Source organism: Schistocerca nitens, chromosome 1 (assembly GCF_023898315.1).
Source record: "Schistocerca nitens isolate TAMUIC-IGC-003100 chromosome 1, iqSchNite1.1, whole genome shotgun sequence".
NCBI classification, from domain to species: Eukaryota; Metazoa; Arthropoda; class Insecta; order Orthoptera; family Acrididae; genus Schistocerca; species Schistocerca nitens.
Window position 1 is genome coordinate 140,958,263 of NC_064614.1, and position 14,102 is coordinate 140,972,364.

General features: G+C 45.0%; 1 protein-coding gene and 1 pseudogene across 1 annotated transcript in view; one reads left to right on the forward strand and one right to left on the reverse strand.

Moving 5' to 3' along the window:
- LOC126243384 (xaa-Pro aminopeptidase 1-like) overlaps window positions 1-14,102 on the forward strand; it is a 376,629-nt gene that overhangs the window by 194,428 nt on the left and 168,099 nt on the right. The gene's annotated exons all lie outside the window — the stretch shown is intronic.
- Window positions 1,233-1,350, reverse strand: LOC126208443 (5S ribosomal RNA; annotated as a pseudogene).

The following is a 14,102-nucleotide window of genomic DNA, read 5'->3' on the forward strand; positions in this document are numbered from 1 at the left end:
AACCAGTCTCAGGACTGAAGACCACAACAACAACAACATTTGAACATAGTACACGCCAGGAGAAACTAAACTCTCACATCGGTCATCTTGTTCGAGAAATACACACTTCTGAGAATACTATGTAGGAACTGGTCGAGCAGCAATTACACTCGTACCATAAATTACGTGTGCAGACAATAGCAGCAAACAATGTTGCACTCTAGATCAGTTCTGTCAATGTATAACACTGTAATGTGTGCTCTGAGACTAGTAGTTGCTGCAATGAACACTTACTATACACATTCGCTTCTGATCAGTAGTTGCGTATCCTAGTCCAGGAGCCTTTATCTTCCGCTCGGTTACACTATCGGCGATAAATCCCTGTAAACAGTAACAACCGTAAAACAGAAAAGTACCTAGAGGTACCCATCTGGAGTGACGTAAAGACCACAGAATACAAACAGTAAGAAAAGCATTCCACGCTGAGGTTCACTGACAAAAACCTTCACTGAAAAAAATCTTTAAAAAATGTGATTCATCCACGAAAGCAGTGGTCGACAATACGCTCGTTAGACCATTTATTCAACATTTCTCAACAGTGTGAGACCCTTATGAGTTTGGAATAACAGCAGAGACTGTGAAGATCCAGCGAACAGCGGATCAGCTCCGGTGGCAGACACTATGAGTTAACAGCGTGGATAAAGTAGTCAAAGAGATCGCTTCAGCGCGTTTTGTCCGCAGAAGCATTTCACATTGTTCTGATCTCTCTCGACGATGTTAGGGGTCGCCAGAAATAACACGTGTTTCGGATTGCACGTTAAATTGCAGCTCTCCTTTTACAGGTTTGATAACTGGGGTAAGTTAGGGACACGCAAGTGACCTTATTCGCGTCCAATTGATTTGGCATGCGTTTCCTTTTGTTTTCACTGCATGACGTTTAAATGTAAACCCTGTTAATTTTGTACATTTTCACACAAATGTCCAACGCTAGAGTTCTGTTTTTTAACTGAGCCGTAATCCATTAAGAATGGCTATAACTTAACTAATTCCCTCGAACAGGCCATGAGGGCCCAACGGGACCGACTGGCCGCCGTGTCGTCCTCAGACCACAGGCGTCACTGGATGCGGATACGGAGGGGCATGTGGTCAGCACACTGCTCTCTCGGCTGCATGTTAGTTTAAGAGATCGGGGCCGCTACTTCTCAGTCAAGTAGCTCCTCAGTTGGCCTCACAAGGGCTGAGTGCAACCCACTTGCCAACAGCGCTCGGCAGACCGGGTGGTCACCCATCCAAGTGCTAGCGCAGCCCGACAGCGCTTAACGTCGGTGATTTGACGGGAACCGGTGTTGCCACTGCGGCAAGGCCGTTGGCCAAGAATGGTTATTACAGACTTATTTTTCATTCTGACAGATCCTATTGCTCACAGAGTGGTTTATCTCAAAATATGTGGAGGTGATGTCAGGTGTTGGTCCCACATCATTCTTGCACCGTCTTCCGCTCCTATGCTTCGACGATGCTGCTAAGCCCTACTTCCAGGAAAAGGCTGTACAGTGTGACACTGCAACAATGTAGAGGGTTATGAAATGGAAAGATCACATAGGCTCACTCGTAGGTAAGCTAGGTGGCAGGCTTGGGTTTATCGGTAGGACCCGAAAGACAAGGTTGGACTAATTACAAATGGTTTAAATGGCTCTAAGCACTATGGGACCTAACATCTGAGGTCATCAGTCCCCTAGACTTAGACCTACTTAAACCTAAGGACATCACACACATCCATGCCCGAGGCAGGATTCGAACCTGCGACCGTAGCGGTCGCGCGGTACCAGACTGTAGCGCATAGAACCGCTCGGACACCACGGTCGGCTCACCTTTGGTGTTGGGTTGCTGTGGCACAGAGACACCACCACTTGACAGTCGTTGCGACTGATAAACTCCGGCTTACAATTGAAGTTGCACGGAATGACGCACTTGTATCTGTCATTCGAGCTGTATCCAGTGTAGCACCCACGGAAACGGCCCAGTCTTGTAAGTTCGAAACATACCAAAGGTAAAGTTACGAGACGAGAGATGCTGGTCACCTAGGCGCGATAACAGCCAGACTTTGGACGGAGCTGACATGAAACGTCAGAGGCTCCTAAATGCATCGAGCAGAACCCTGACGAGAGCACCAAAAATGGTTCAAATGGCTCTGAGCACTATGGGACTCAACTGCTGTGGTCATTAGTCCCCTAGAACTTAGAACTACTTAAACCTAACTAACCTAAGAACATTACACACACCCATGCCCGAGGCAGGATTCGAACCTGCGACTGTAGCAGCAGCGCGGCTCCGGAATGGAGCGCCTAGAACCGCACGGCCACCGCGGCCGGCACGAGAGCACCAGGGTGGCTACAGTAATGTATGGAGGTAACACTGTAAGCTGTGACAACAAATGTGAAGTAACTGCAGACATGGAGCGAGGGTAAGAGACCAATAAAGGGAGGGAGTTTTGGGAAGGAGCACGTACACAGAAGAGCCAAAGAAACTGGTACGGCCGCCTAACAACGTGTTAGGCCCCCGCGAGCACACCGAAGTGCCGCAACATGACGTGGCATGGACTCGATTAATGTCTGAAGTACTGCTGGGGGGAACTGACTCTATGTATCCTGCACGGCTGTCCATAAATCCGTAAGAGTACGAGGGGGTAGAGATCTCTTCTGAACAGCACTTGCAAAGCATCCCAGATACGCTCTATAGTGTTCATGTCTGGGAAGTTTGCTGGCCGGCGGAAGTGTTTAAACTCAGAAGAGTGTTCCTGGAGTCACTCTGTAGCAATTCAGGACGTGTGGACTGTAGCATTGTCCTGTTGGAATTGCCGAAGACCATCGGAATGCACAATGGACATGAATGGATGCAGGTGGTCAGACAGGATGCTTACGTATGTGTCACCTGTCAGAGTCGTATCTAGACCTATCAGGGGTCCCATATCACTCCAGCTGCACACACGCCACACCATTAAAGAGCCTCCACTAGCTTGAGGAGTTCTCTACTGATATGCAGGGTCCATGGATTCATGAGGTTGTCTGCATACCCGTACACGTCCGTCTGGTCGATACAATTTGAAACGATGATGATGATGATGATTTGGGTTGAGGGGCGCTCGGCAATTTTGACACGAGACTCGTCCGATCAGGCAACATATTTCAAGTCATCAACACTTCAATGTCGGTGTTGGCGCACCCAGGCAAGGTTTAAAGCTTTCTGTCGTGCAGTCAACAAGGGTGCGCGAGTGAGCCTTCGGTTCCAAAACTCCATATCGATGATGTTTCATTGAATGGTTCGCACGCTGACACTTGTTGATGGCCCAGCACTAAAATCTGCAGCAATTTGCGGAAGATTTGCACAACTGTAGAGCTGAACGATTCTCTTCAGTAGTCGTTGGTCCCCTTCCTGCAGTATCTTTTCCCGGTCGCGGCGATTACGTAGATTTGATGTTTTCTCGAATTCCTGATATCCACGGTACACTCGTGAAATGGTTGTACGGGAAAATCCCCACTTCATCGCTAGCTCGGAGATGCTGTGTCCCATCGCTCGTGCGCCGACTGTAACACCACGTTCAAACTCACTTAAATCTTGATAACCTGCCATTGTAGCAGAAGTAACCGATCTAATAACTGCGCCAGACACCATATGCAGGCATTGCCGGCCGAAGCGCCGTATTCTGCCTGTTTACATATCTCTGTTCAAAAATGGTTCAAATGGCTCTGAGCACTATGGGACTTAACTTCTGAGGTCATCAGTCCCCTAGAACTTAGAACTACTTAAACCTAACTAACCTAAGGAAATCACACACATCCATGCCCGATGCAGGACTCGAACCTGCGACCGTAGCGGTCGCGCGGTTCCAGACTGTAGCGCCTAAAACCGCTCGGCCACACCGGCCGGCATACATATCTCTGTATTTGAATAAGCATGCCTATAACAGTTTCTTTCGCGCTTCAATATATATGTCATATAGAGCCTGTGGCAGGCGTAAGACATGGTTTAAAGACAAACGCCTTCTTCCCGCCCCCCCCCCCCCCCACCACCACCACCACCACTCAGCCTCAGAGGAATAGTGCACAATTAGAACCAATGAGATAGTGAGGGCCCTTAGACAACACGCCAAAACCCGGTAGCAGGACGCACCGAAATGTCCGCTGCAATCGGAGTAGGAAGTTGGTAGCAGCATCAACACGGACAGCCAAACAGAGAAGCCAGTCAGGACCAAGCAGAGTTACCTGCAGTACTTGCAGCCCAGCTGCTGGAACCCTAGTCACTTGCCGAGCGACTTTCGCATGTTGTGTCGTGGGAGCATACTCAATCCCCGTGTAAAGACCTGGTCTCTTGGTGGGTAGAATTCCTGTAGAGCAAGCATTTCGAGAGTTGATACTGTTTTCTGAATGAAGTCAGAAGTTGTAGAAATAGTGTTTGTCATTTCTGAGCCTTACCTTTTGTAATAAAGAAATTTTAACAACATTGTCAGGCCAAGACTTCCTCTCACTTAGCCCAGCAGATTATTTTCCTTGAACCCTGTCGCTGAATGCAAAGCGGGCCTTAGGACACGTCCTATTAAGCGACAGAAGCAACCGACAGCGAGCGACAGCTTCAGACGACGAAATACCACCGCAGGTATGGTTACGGAAGTGTTCTACGTGGGCGACGCCCGCGGCGCTGCCTGTCCTCCGCTACAGCTGGCGACGTTCGAACGCAGACGTGTTTGAATCTTGTCGCTGCAGCACGTCCAACAGAGAACGACAGTGACGTGTCTTCTCGGCAAAGCAGTGGAGCGGACGCGACGGCAGCTATGAAATACTTATCGTCCGATGTTAAGAAAACTATTCGGCGATGAGATTTGATTCTTCCGTATCTTACAACTCGATATCTTTTCTCGATAAAGCTCCGAATTTATTTTCGTTGTTTGTCATAGTTACTGTGCTGCAAGAAACTGAGTACATGGCTCCGCGAAATTTTCATGAGTTTGCAGAGATAAAATCACATTGCGTGTACTCTCCGTGTTGTTCATTTTTGGCCATACATTATTGCGTATGAAATGTAACCAATATATCTAAATTGTATTTAAAGTTGAGAACGGAGTTGTATCTCATTTCATTCTTGAAATATCGGTTATTATATCCACGGACAGGTCGCTCGTGGCGCGTCCGATTCCTTTCCGCTGCATCGGGAATCAAGTGATCGTAAAACTCATCGTATCTCATAAACGGTTCAGGATATCGAAACGACGTCTTTTTGAAATGACAGTACGCAGAAAGAACTATTTTATCGTATGATTAACACTCGATACGTTTTTGTCAAACGTGCGAGAAGAGCGGAAACAAGACTGCCTATAAATTACACAATGAAGTTTTGTCCGAATTTTCATAGCAAAACAAAGAGACAGCAACAGGTAAACAGGGTACCAAAGTGACTAGCGTGAGGTCTAGTTTTGCATGAAAACATTTAATTGTTTGAAATAATCAGGATAATAACGGAAAACTTAGGGTAGTTACAACAGAAAAAAAATTCGCGTTTTCGGATTTTTATCTCATTATAAAATTTTCAATTTTCCGAACAAAAATACACTCCTGGAAATTGAAATAAGAACACCGTGAATTCATTGTCCCAGGAAGGGGAAACTTTATTGACACATTCCTGGGGTCAGATACATCACATGATCACACTGACAGAACCACAGGCACATAGACACAGGCAACAGAGCATGCACAATGTCGGCACTAGTACAGTGTATATCCACCTTTCGCAGCAATGCAGGCTGCTATTCTCCCATGGAGACGATCGTAGAGATGCTGGATGTAGTCCTGTGGAACGGCTTGCCATGCCATTTCCACCTGGCGCCTCAGTTGGACCAGCGTTCGTGCTGGACGTGCAGACCGCGTGAGACGACGCTTCATCCAGTCCCAAACATGCTCAATGGGGGACAGATCCGGAGATCTCGCTGGCCAGGGTAGTTGACTTACACCTTCTAGAGCACGTTGGGTGGCACGGGATACATGCGGACGTGCATTATCCTGTTGGAACAGCAAGTTCCCTTGCCGGTCTAGGAATGGTAGAACGATGGGTTCGATGACGGTTTGGATGTACCGTGCACTATTCAGTGTCCCCTCGACGATCACCAGTGGTGTACGGCCAGTGTAGGAGATCGCTCCCCACACCATGATGCCGGGTGTTGGCCCTGTGTGCCTCGGTCGAATGCAGTCCTGATTGTGGCGCTCACCTGCACGGCGCCAAACACGATACGACCATCATTGGCACCAAGACAGAAGCGACTCTCATCGCTGAAGACGACACGTCTCCATTCGTCCCTCCATTCACGCCTGTCGCGACACCACTGGAGGCGGGCTGCACGATGTTGGGGCGTGAGCGGAAGACGGCCTAACGGTGTGCGGGACCGTAGCCCAGCTTCATGGAGACGGTTGCGAATGGTTCTCGCCGATACCCCAGGAGCAACAGTGTCCCTAATTTGCTGGGAAGTGGCGGTGCGGTCCCCTACGGCACTGCGTAGGATCCTACGGTCTTGGCGTGCATCCGTGCGTCGCTGCGGTCCGGTCCCAGGTCGACGTGCACGTGCACCTTCCGCCGACCACTGGCGACAACATCGATGTACTGTGGAGACCTCACGCCCCACGTGTTGAGCAATTCGGCGGTACGTCCACCCGGCCTCCCGCATGCCCACTATACGCCCTCGCTCAAAGTCCGTCAACTGCACATACGGTTCACGTCCACGCTGTCGCGGCATGCTACCAGTGTTAAAGACTGCGATGGAGCTCCGTATGCCACGGCAAACTGGCTGACACTGACGGCGGCGGTGCACAAATGCTGCGCAGCTAGCGCCATTCGACGGCCAACACCGCGGTTCCTGGTGTGTCCGCTGTGCCGTGCGTGTGATCATTGCTTGTACAGCCCTCTCGCAGTGTCCGGAGCAAGTATGGTAGGTCTGACACACCGGTGTCAATGTGTTCTTTTTTCCATTTCCAGGAGTGTATATAATACTTAAAAATAAAATACTTCCCATATGAGTTTTTTATATATATATATATATATATATATATATATATATATATAAACTCATATGGGAAGTATTTTATTTTAAGTATAATCTACACCGTTTGAAAATGTTAAATTTTTACGTGCGTTACTTCAAGATGTAATAAAATCGGTAATTATTTATATAGAAGGCTGTGGAATGCTATGTTATAAATTGGAATGTGTTGGTCATGTCCAGAAGAGGATGGGCACCAGGTTGAGGAAGCTGAAACAAACTTTGAGAGACAAGAAACTTTCTGATGGTAAAACCATAAGAGGCAGACTGACAGACAAAATGATTGATTAACTACAGCAATATTATGGGATGGCCATTAGAAATAATACTGACGATTTGTTGAAAATGAAGCAGGCAGTATGGGCTACCTTCTTCCACAGACTGTCAACTGATGAAAATCCAGTACACCACCATTGCCCTCCTGGACCTGATTCATGGTGCAATTACCGCAATGCCCAGTACTCAAACAGTTCATACAGCGGTAAACATTCCATCCCAGCAGCAGTCATTGATATCATAAAACCTATATACAGAGACCTGGCAAATCCTGAATTACTGAAGAAGTGTCTGCATGGTCAGACTCAAAATCCCAGTGAGTCGTTCAATAATCTTATATGGACTCGCTTACCAAAAAATGGTTTTGTTGGAATGAAGACACTAAAGTGGGGGTAAGTGATGCTGTTGTTGCTTTTAATGATGGCAACATTAGAAGGGTGAAAGTGCTACAGCATATGGGAATTAATCCTGAAGCAAACTGCATCAGAGAACTTGAACGGATGGACAAGGTTAGCATTGATAAAGCAGAGTATGCAGCACAGCTGGCCACTGAGGAGTCCAGAAAGAAGAAAAGAAGAAAAAACTTGGAAAAAGATCAAGAGGATGACATACAGTATGGTGCAGGGTACTTCACGTGACTAAAAATAAAAAAATAAGCATATATTAAGTGAATTACACTCTTTTGAAACTTAAGAAGCCGTTCCTGAAAATTTAAATTTTCTGTTGCATTTTTCCCTGAATCTTAGAAACCACTACGAGTAGGGTATTCAAATTTTCAAGGAGTAATAACATACATATCCTGAGTCTACTAAAGAAAAAGAAGAACATAATGTTATGTATAACTAAAATTATTTACTATAACGTACACAAAATTTTAACCATGTAGTTAAAAAATTCTATTTTCGAAAGCAGTGGCTGAAATGCAATTATTGTAGTTCAGAAGACTGAAAACATACAGTTTAATGTCCTGTAAAAGTGTCATGTGAATGGCTACAGTGGTTCCTGAAATACAGGGAAGCCAAGTTACTAAATTTAACATTGTCGGGATAGGGCGTTCCAGCTCCCTTAATTACTGAGTTGCGGAAAAATTCACCAGAAAACTGCTGCAAGCAATGTAAATGAAGTGTCAAAAAGTTCGTCTATTCAAGGCCTAGCTATTTTGCACATAAAAAGATACATTGGTGAGATATTTAAATGTCAAAAAGGCTCCCTTCGAATCAAGTACCAAAGTTAGGATTTTCGAGAACAGAAGACGTTGGGCTAATGAGGTATCAGTAAGGTCATGTTTTCTGAATAAAACTTGAAAATAAAAAAAAATGAAAGAAATCGGTCAAATATTTTGTGAAATTATTTGTGTAAAAGAAATAAATAGATCAGAGACACAATCGACGTGCCTTTAAAGGATGCTCGAAATCGTGAACAGAAAATGAGGTGCATGAAATGTTTCTCTAATATTTTTTATTTCATACTTGTAGACAAATCATTTCACAAAACGTTTGAACTTTCTTTTCAAAAATTTTGTATGCCTCACTTATACAGACTATTTACATTTATTCAAACATCAGTAAAATTTCGCGGTCGTTCATTATATTTTATTAGGAGTTTAATGTGTGTGATATACTAGGATAAATGTGTGTACGCTTAAAGATCAAGTACTTACGCAACACGTTAAAAATATACTTAGCGATGAAGTGTAAACAGCATACATAAAACTTTGTATAAAACTGTAGCTGAGTAAGTTAAAATATAAGATCTAGCAGGAACCCAACGCAGGTTCTCATATCAACCGCTATTTCAAACCGCACACGCTACCGTTACACCACAGCTGGCGCTAGGGTGGTAATGTCATTATTTAATATTTAAGGTAGTCAGTCATTCTTCCGCATTTATTGGCTGTTAAAAGCTTTCGATCATGTAAAAACCATTCGTCTTTAATTTATTGATGAGATAGTCGAATGCACCTCTGCTCATTCACGTGTATTCGAAGAAATTATCTGGTGATCCTCGTAGCTGACGATACGAACTATAAAATTATCCATGAAGATTCCGCCCTTTATAAATTTCACGCACAGCATTCCTTTCCGCTTTATTTTCCTAAGTAAAGCTAATTTTGTAGCCTTACTCTCCAACTACAGTTTTCTACAATTTATGGGCGCCGTTTTATAGAAACCGCTGGTTCGTTCTGAACAGTCATCTTGTAGTGCAAGATGGTCGCTCGCACGCAGGACAAACTAGCTTTTCGTCCGATGCTACTGCTTGTCGTGTCTGACGCTTACGTAGGACACGGCCTTACATTTGGGACGCGACTCCCGTCAGATCAGAGCCACTGTTGCGGGTCTGTGTGTTAAAGTCCGCATCGTGTATTAATTGGTGGTGGTTAGTGTTAAACGTCCCGTCGACAACGAGGTCATTAGAGACGGAGCGCAAGCTCGGGATAGGGAAGGATTGGGAAGGAAATCGGCCGTGCCCTTTCAAAGGAACCATCCCGGCATTTGCCTGAACCGATTTAGGGAAATCACGGAAAACCTAAATCAGGATGGCCGGAGACGGGATTGAACCGTCGTCCTCCCGAATGCGAGTCCAGTGTATTAATTATAAAGTCTTGCAACTCTCCAGTGATGGTGTGCCACTTGGTTCTTCATCATTTTCTTATATCTTACCTTGCTGGTTTTAAAGGTTTAACATGTAGTTAAGTAGGCCTTTTAGGTTTTTATGTTGATAACGCGACGTAGAGCTCTGTATGAAAATCCCTGACTGTGCTGTGTGCAGTCTGTGGCTGGTTGGCATTGTTGGAATATTCGCTTGTGTAGTGTTGGGCAGTTGGATGTGAACAGCGCGTAGCCTGCAGCAGTGGTGGATGTGGAGAAAGAGAGAGAGATGCCAGACTTTTGAGCGGACGATCTGGACGTGTGCCCGACAGAAAAAGGAAATTTTTTAATTGGATGTCTCAAAATTATATATATATATATATATATATATATATATATATATATATATATATATATATAATGACTTTTGAACGCTATTAAGGTAAATACATTGTTCTCTATCAAAATCTTTCATTTGCTAGTTATGCCTATCAGTAGTTAGTGCCTTCAGTAGTTAGAATCTTTTATTTAGCTGGCAGTACTGGCGCTCGCTGTATTGCAATAGTTCAAGTAACGAAGATTTTTGTGAGGTAAGTGATTCATGAAAAGTATAGGCTATTGTTAGTAAGGGCCATTCTTTTGTAGGGATTATTGAAAGTCAGATTGCGTTGCACTAAGAAAATATTGTGTCAGTTTAGTGATGATCAGAATGAGTAAAGAGAGAACTGTCGAAGTACGTTCAGTTTTGCTCAGCTGTATGAAAATCAAATAACGGAAGAGGTTTACCAGCAGAGTCATTCATAATTTTCCTAAAGGGACGTTTCATATGTCGACCCTTAGCCGAGGATACCTCACTGGAATCTTCTGATTTTTTTCTTGTATTTTGAGTAATTAGTGCAGTTATTGTTCATTGCTAGCGTGTAATTGTAGAGAGAATTTCCTTTGTAGTTGTACTTTTTCATTGTTGTACAGTAAAACAGTTGTGGCATGCATGTAGAGTTGCAGCAAGTATTACGCAGCCGCGCTTCCAATTAATTGGATTTTATTTTCAGTGCTATTTTAATGTGTTTTCTTATTTTCCTCTTCAAATTGTGCTTTTCTGTGTTATCGTGTGAAATATTGGGACAATTATGGCGTGTGAAAAACGTAATACTAGGCTCCAAAGTAAACTGAGAGTAGTAGTTTGACGGAGCAGTGAGTGAGCAGTGTGACTACGGAATTGAGAGTAGTAGTTTGACGGAGCAGTGAGTGAGCAGTGTGACTACGGAATCATATTAGACGGAGCAAACCGCACGTGGAAACCACGGGGACCGCAGCCGTGGGAGCGCGCAGCGGGCTGTTTGTGCAGGCGGAGAGAAATGCGAGAGCCTGGCGCCGGACCAGCTGCTGCATTCACCCACCCACCCCCCCTCCCCTCCCCTCCCCCCACCAAAGCAGAGTAACTATCCTCCCGCAGCCGTGTAATCAGGCCCGCAGGGCAAACACACCGAGCAGTCTGGCGCGGCGGCGAAACGCGTGGTCTGAAATGCCAATTCAAAGGCCATCTCAGAGCGCATTTTGACGAAACTTCTCTATGCTATCGATGTGGACCTAATAGAGTTGCAAAACTACAGTAGGCTACCGTAGAATATCATAAGTAAGCGCGGACTGCGATAGTTTTCCCAGTAGACTTGGTCAGTCAAGCTCCTACCCGCAGTATCTGTGAGTTAGGTGTGTTGCATACGTATCGAGCGTTAAGCCTACCTTACACGACGACACTAGGTAGCAGGCAGTGCGCTACCGGCCACTGCGCATGCGCGCCGCGCGTTTGCGCAACTCGTCGGTGAAACTAAACACTTACGGTGTGTTCCAACTTTGGCGACCCTAGTGGCATGAGTTTTGAGGTTATGTGTGTTCGTAGAGTGTAGACTGTAGACAAACTGAAATATGAAGTGGGAAACTGAGAATAATGTTCGCTTTTTGGATATCTATGCTTTGCATAGGTCTTTGTGGGATTTCAGTGAAGCTGATTACAAAAATAAGCAACATATTGCTGCCGCTGAGACCGTCATGTGCGATCATAACGTAGATGGTTTGACAATATCTGAGCTGCGGGGCAAAATTTATTGAGTTAGGAGCATATATACAACTGAATTGAGAAAAATACAGGCAAGTGTAATTCTAACTGTGGCAATGCTCTCGTCTACCAGACTAAAATCCCATTGTTGGAGTTGGCCAACTGTTTGTTAAGGAATATTGTTGACAGGAGGGAAGGCTACACAAAGTCAAGAAGCTGCACTCTTTATTCAGTATTAAGCTATTTAAAACTTCGCTGTAGTGCTCCCTATTCACATATGTTAGAATTTTGAAATATTGCCACTGTACAGATCTATCTTCAAGAGAGTACTTTGCAAACCATTCTCTTCTCAACGCGGCCTGCTTCGAGTAATTATTGTCGCTAATGTTAATAATTATTACTGTTAATGTTAATAATTATTGGTGTTACTAAAACAGCGTCATCTCCAACTAAAACCGTAACTTATAGCATGCCGAGTGTTCTCAATTGTAATGTATGCTTTACGATATGCAATTTCAGTTCTGGCGACAGTGCTTTATGCATTACAGTACCTTTATTCCTTATCGCATAATTAACTCTATTTATAAGACACGTGAACAGTTCTGGTGACATTCTAAGACAATTAAAAGAACTTCTTGGGTCTTCCGCTATAAATTACTTCAGCAAGGATGCTGAGCAACCGAGCTGACGTCTTTTCTTCGTCCAGTCACGAATCGAAACACGTTTCTTATTTTTTTCTTATGCAGCGATTCCAAGCAACAGGCTTTAACTCCATCACAACCCGTGCGACGTGCAGCTGCCAAAACTTTCATTTCAGACACGACTCAGGGACCCACAAAACGACGAAACTGAAGTGTATACTGGTGTCGCCGTGTCTACAGTCATACACGTGCTTTACATTAAAAAAAAAAAAAAAAAAAAAAAAAAAAAACATTAACAACTGTATACCAATAAGACTGTAATAACGAGAAGTCTTAGCTATTACATTCAGAACCATACGACCCACCTTACATTTCAAGGCGGTGGGTTACTCTGTGCCGGCCGTAGTGGCCGAGCGGTTAAAGGCGCTACAGTCTGGAACCGCACGACCGCTACGGTCTCAGGTTCGAATCCTGCCTAGGGCATGGATGTGTGTGATGTCCTTAGGTTTAAGTAGTTCTAAGTTCTAGGGGACTTATGACCACAGCAGTTGAGTCCCATAGTGCTCAGAGCCATTTGAACCATTTGGTTACTCTGTACTGTTAATGAAATAAATAAACATAGATGAAACCACTTGCGTCAACTCATTCCACGCAACGAGTGGCGCAACCGAATGTCGTCGTGTAAACTAGGCTTTACCTCATTTACGTTCAAAATGGTTCAAATGGCTCTGAGCACTATGGGACTCAACTGCTGTGGTCAGCAGTCCCCTAGAACTTAGAACTACTTAAACCTAACTAACCTAAGGACATCACACACATCCATGCCCGAGGCAGGATTCGAACCTGCGACCGTAGTGGTCGCACGGTTCCGGACTGCGCGCCTAGAACCGCGACACCACCGCGGCCGGCTCATTTACGTATGCGCTCAGTTTCTTACTAGACTGCGCTAGCCACCGGAAGCGTTGAACCGTCTAGAAACTGACAGAGGATATATAAAGTACGGAACGTTAGTATGCGACCAGCTTTCTTCAGTGTGTGTCATTGTTCGGAAATGTGGGAATTGTACAACAGAAAACAGAAGCCACGTGTTAGTACTGCGGAACCATACATCACAATGCAGTGACTACTCGTTTACAAGATCACCTTGAAAAGTGCAGAGCCTACAGTATACTACCAAACGTGTGGCTCAGGAAACTTTACAGATGCTAGAAAAATTTTGAGGACCACTTCTGGAACAACTAATGAAACGCCGATGTCTGCTATGTCTGCGACCTCTCCTGAAGAGCAGTCTAGTCTCTCGAACGCCATACCATCGGTTTTCATCGGGCACTCCTACAACTGTTTCTGACAGTCGCTAGAGCTGTTTATACCTCAGCAACCTTTGAACGTCCTCGAGAAAAGAGGAAGAACTTACTGGATGTCACGTAAGGAGAATATCGGACACGAGGCAAACCTTTTTTGCCCAAACAAGCAGTGTGCGTGAT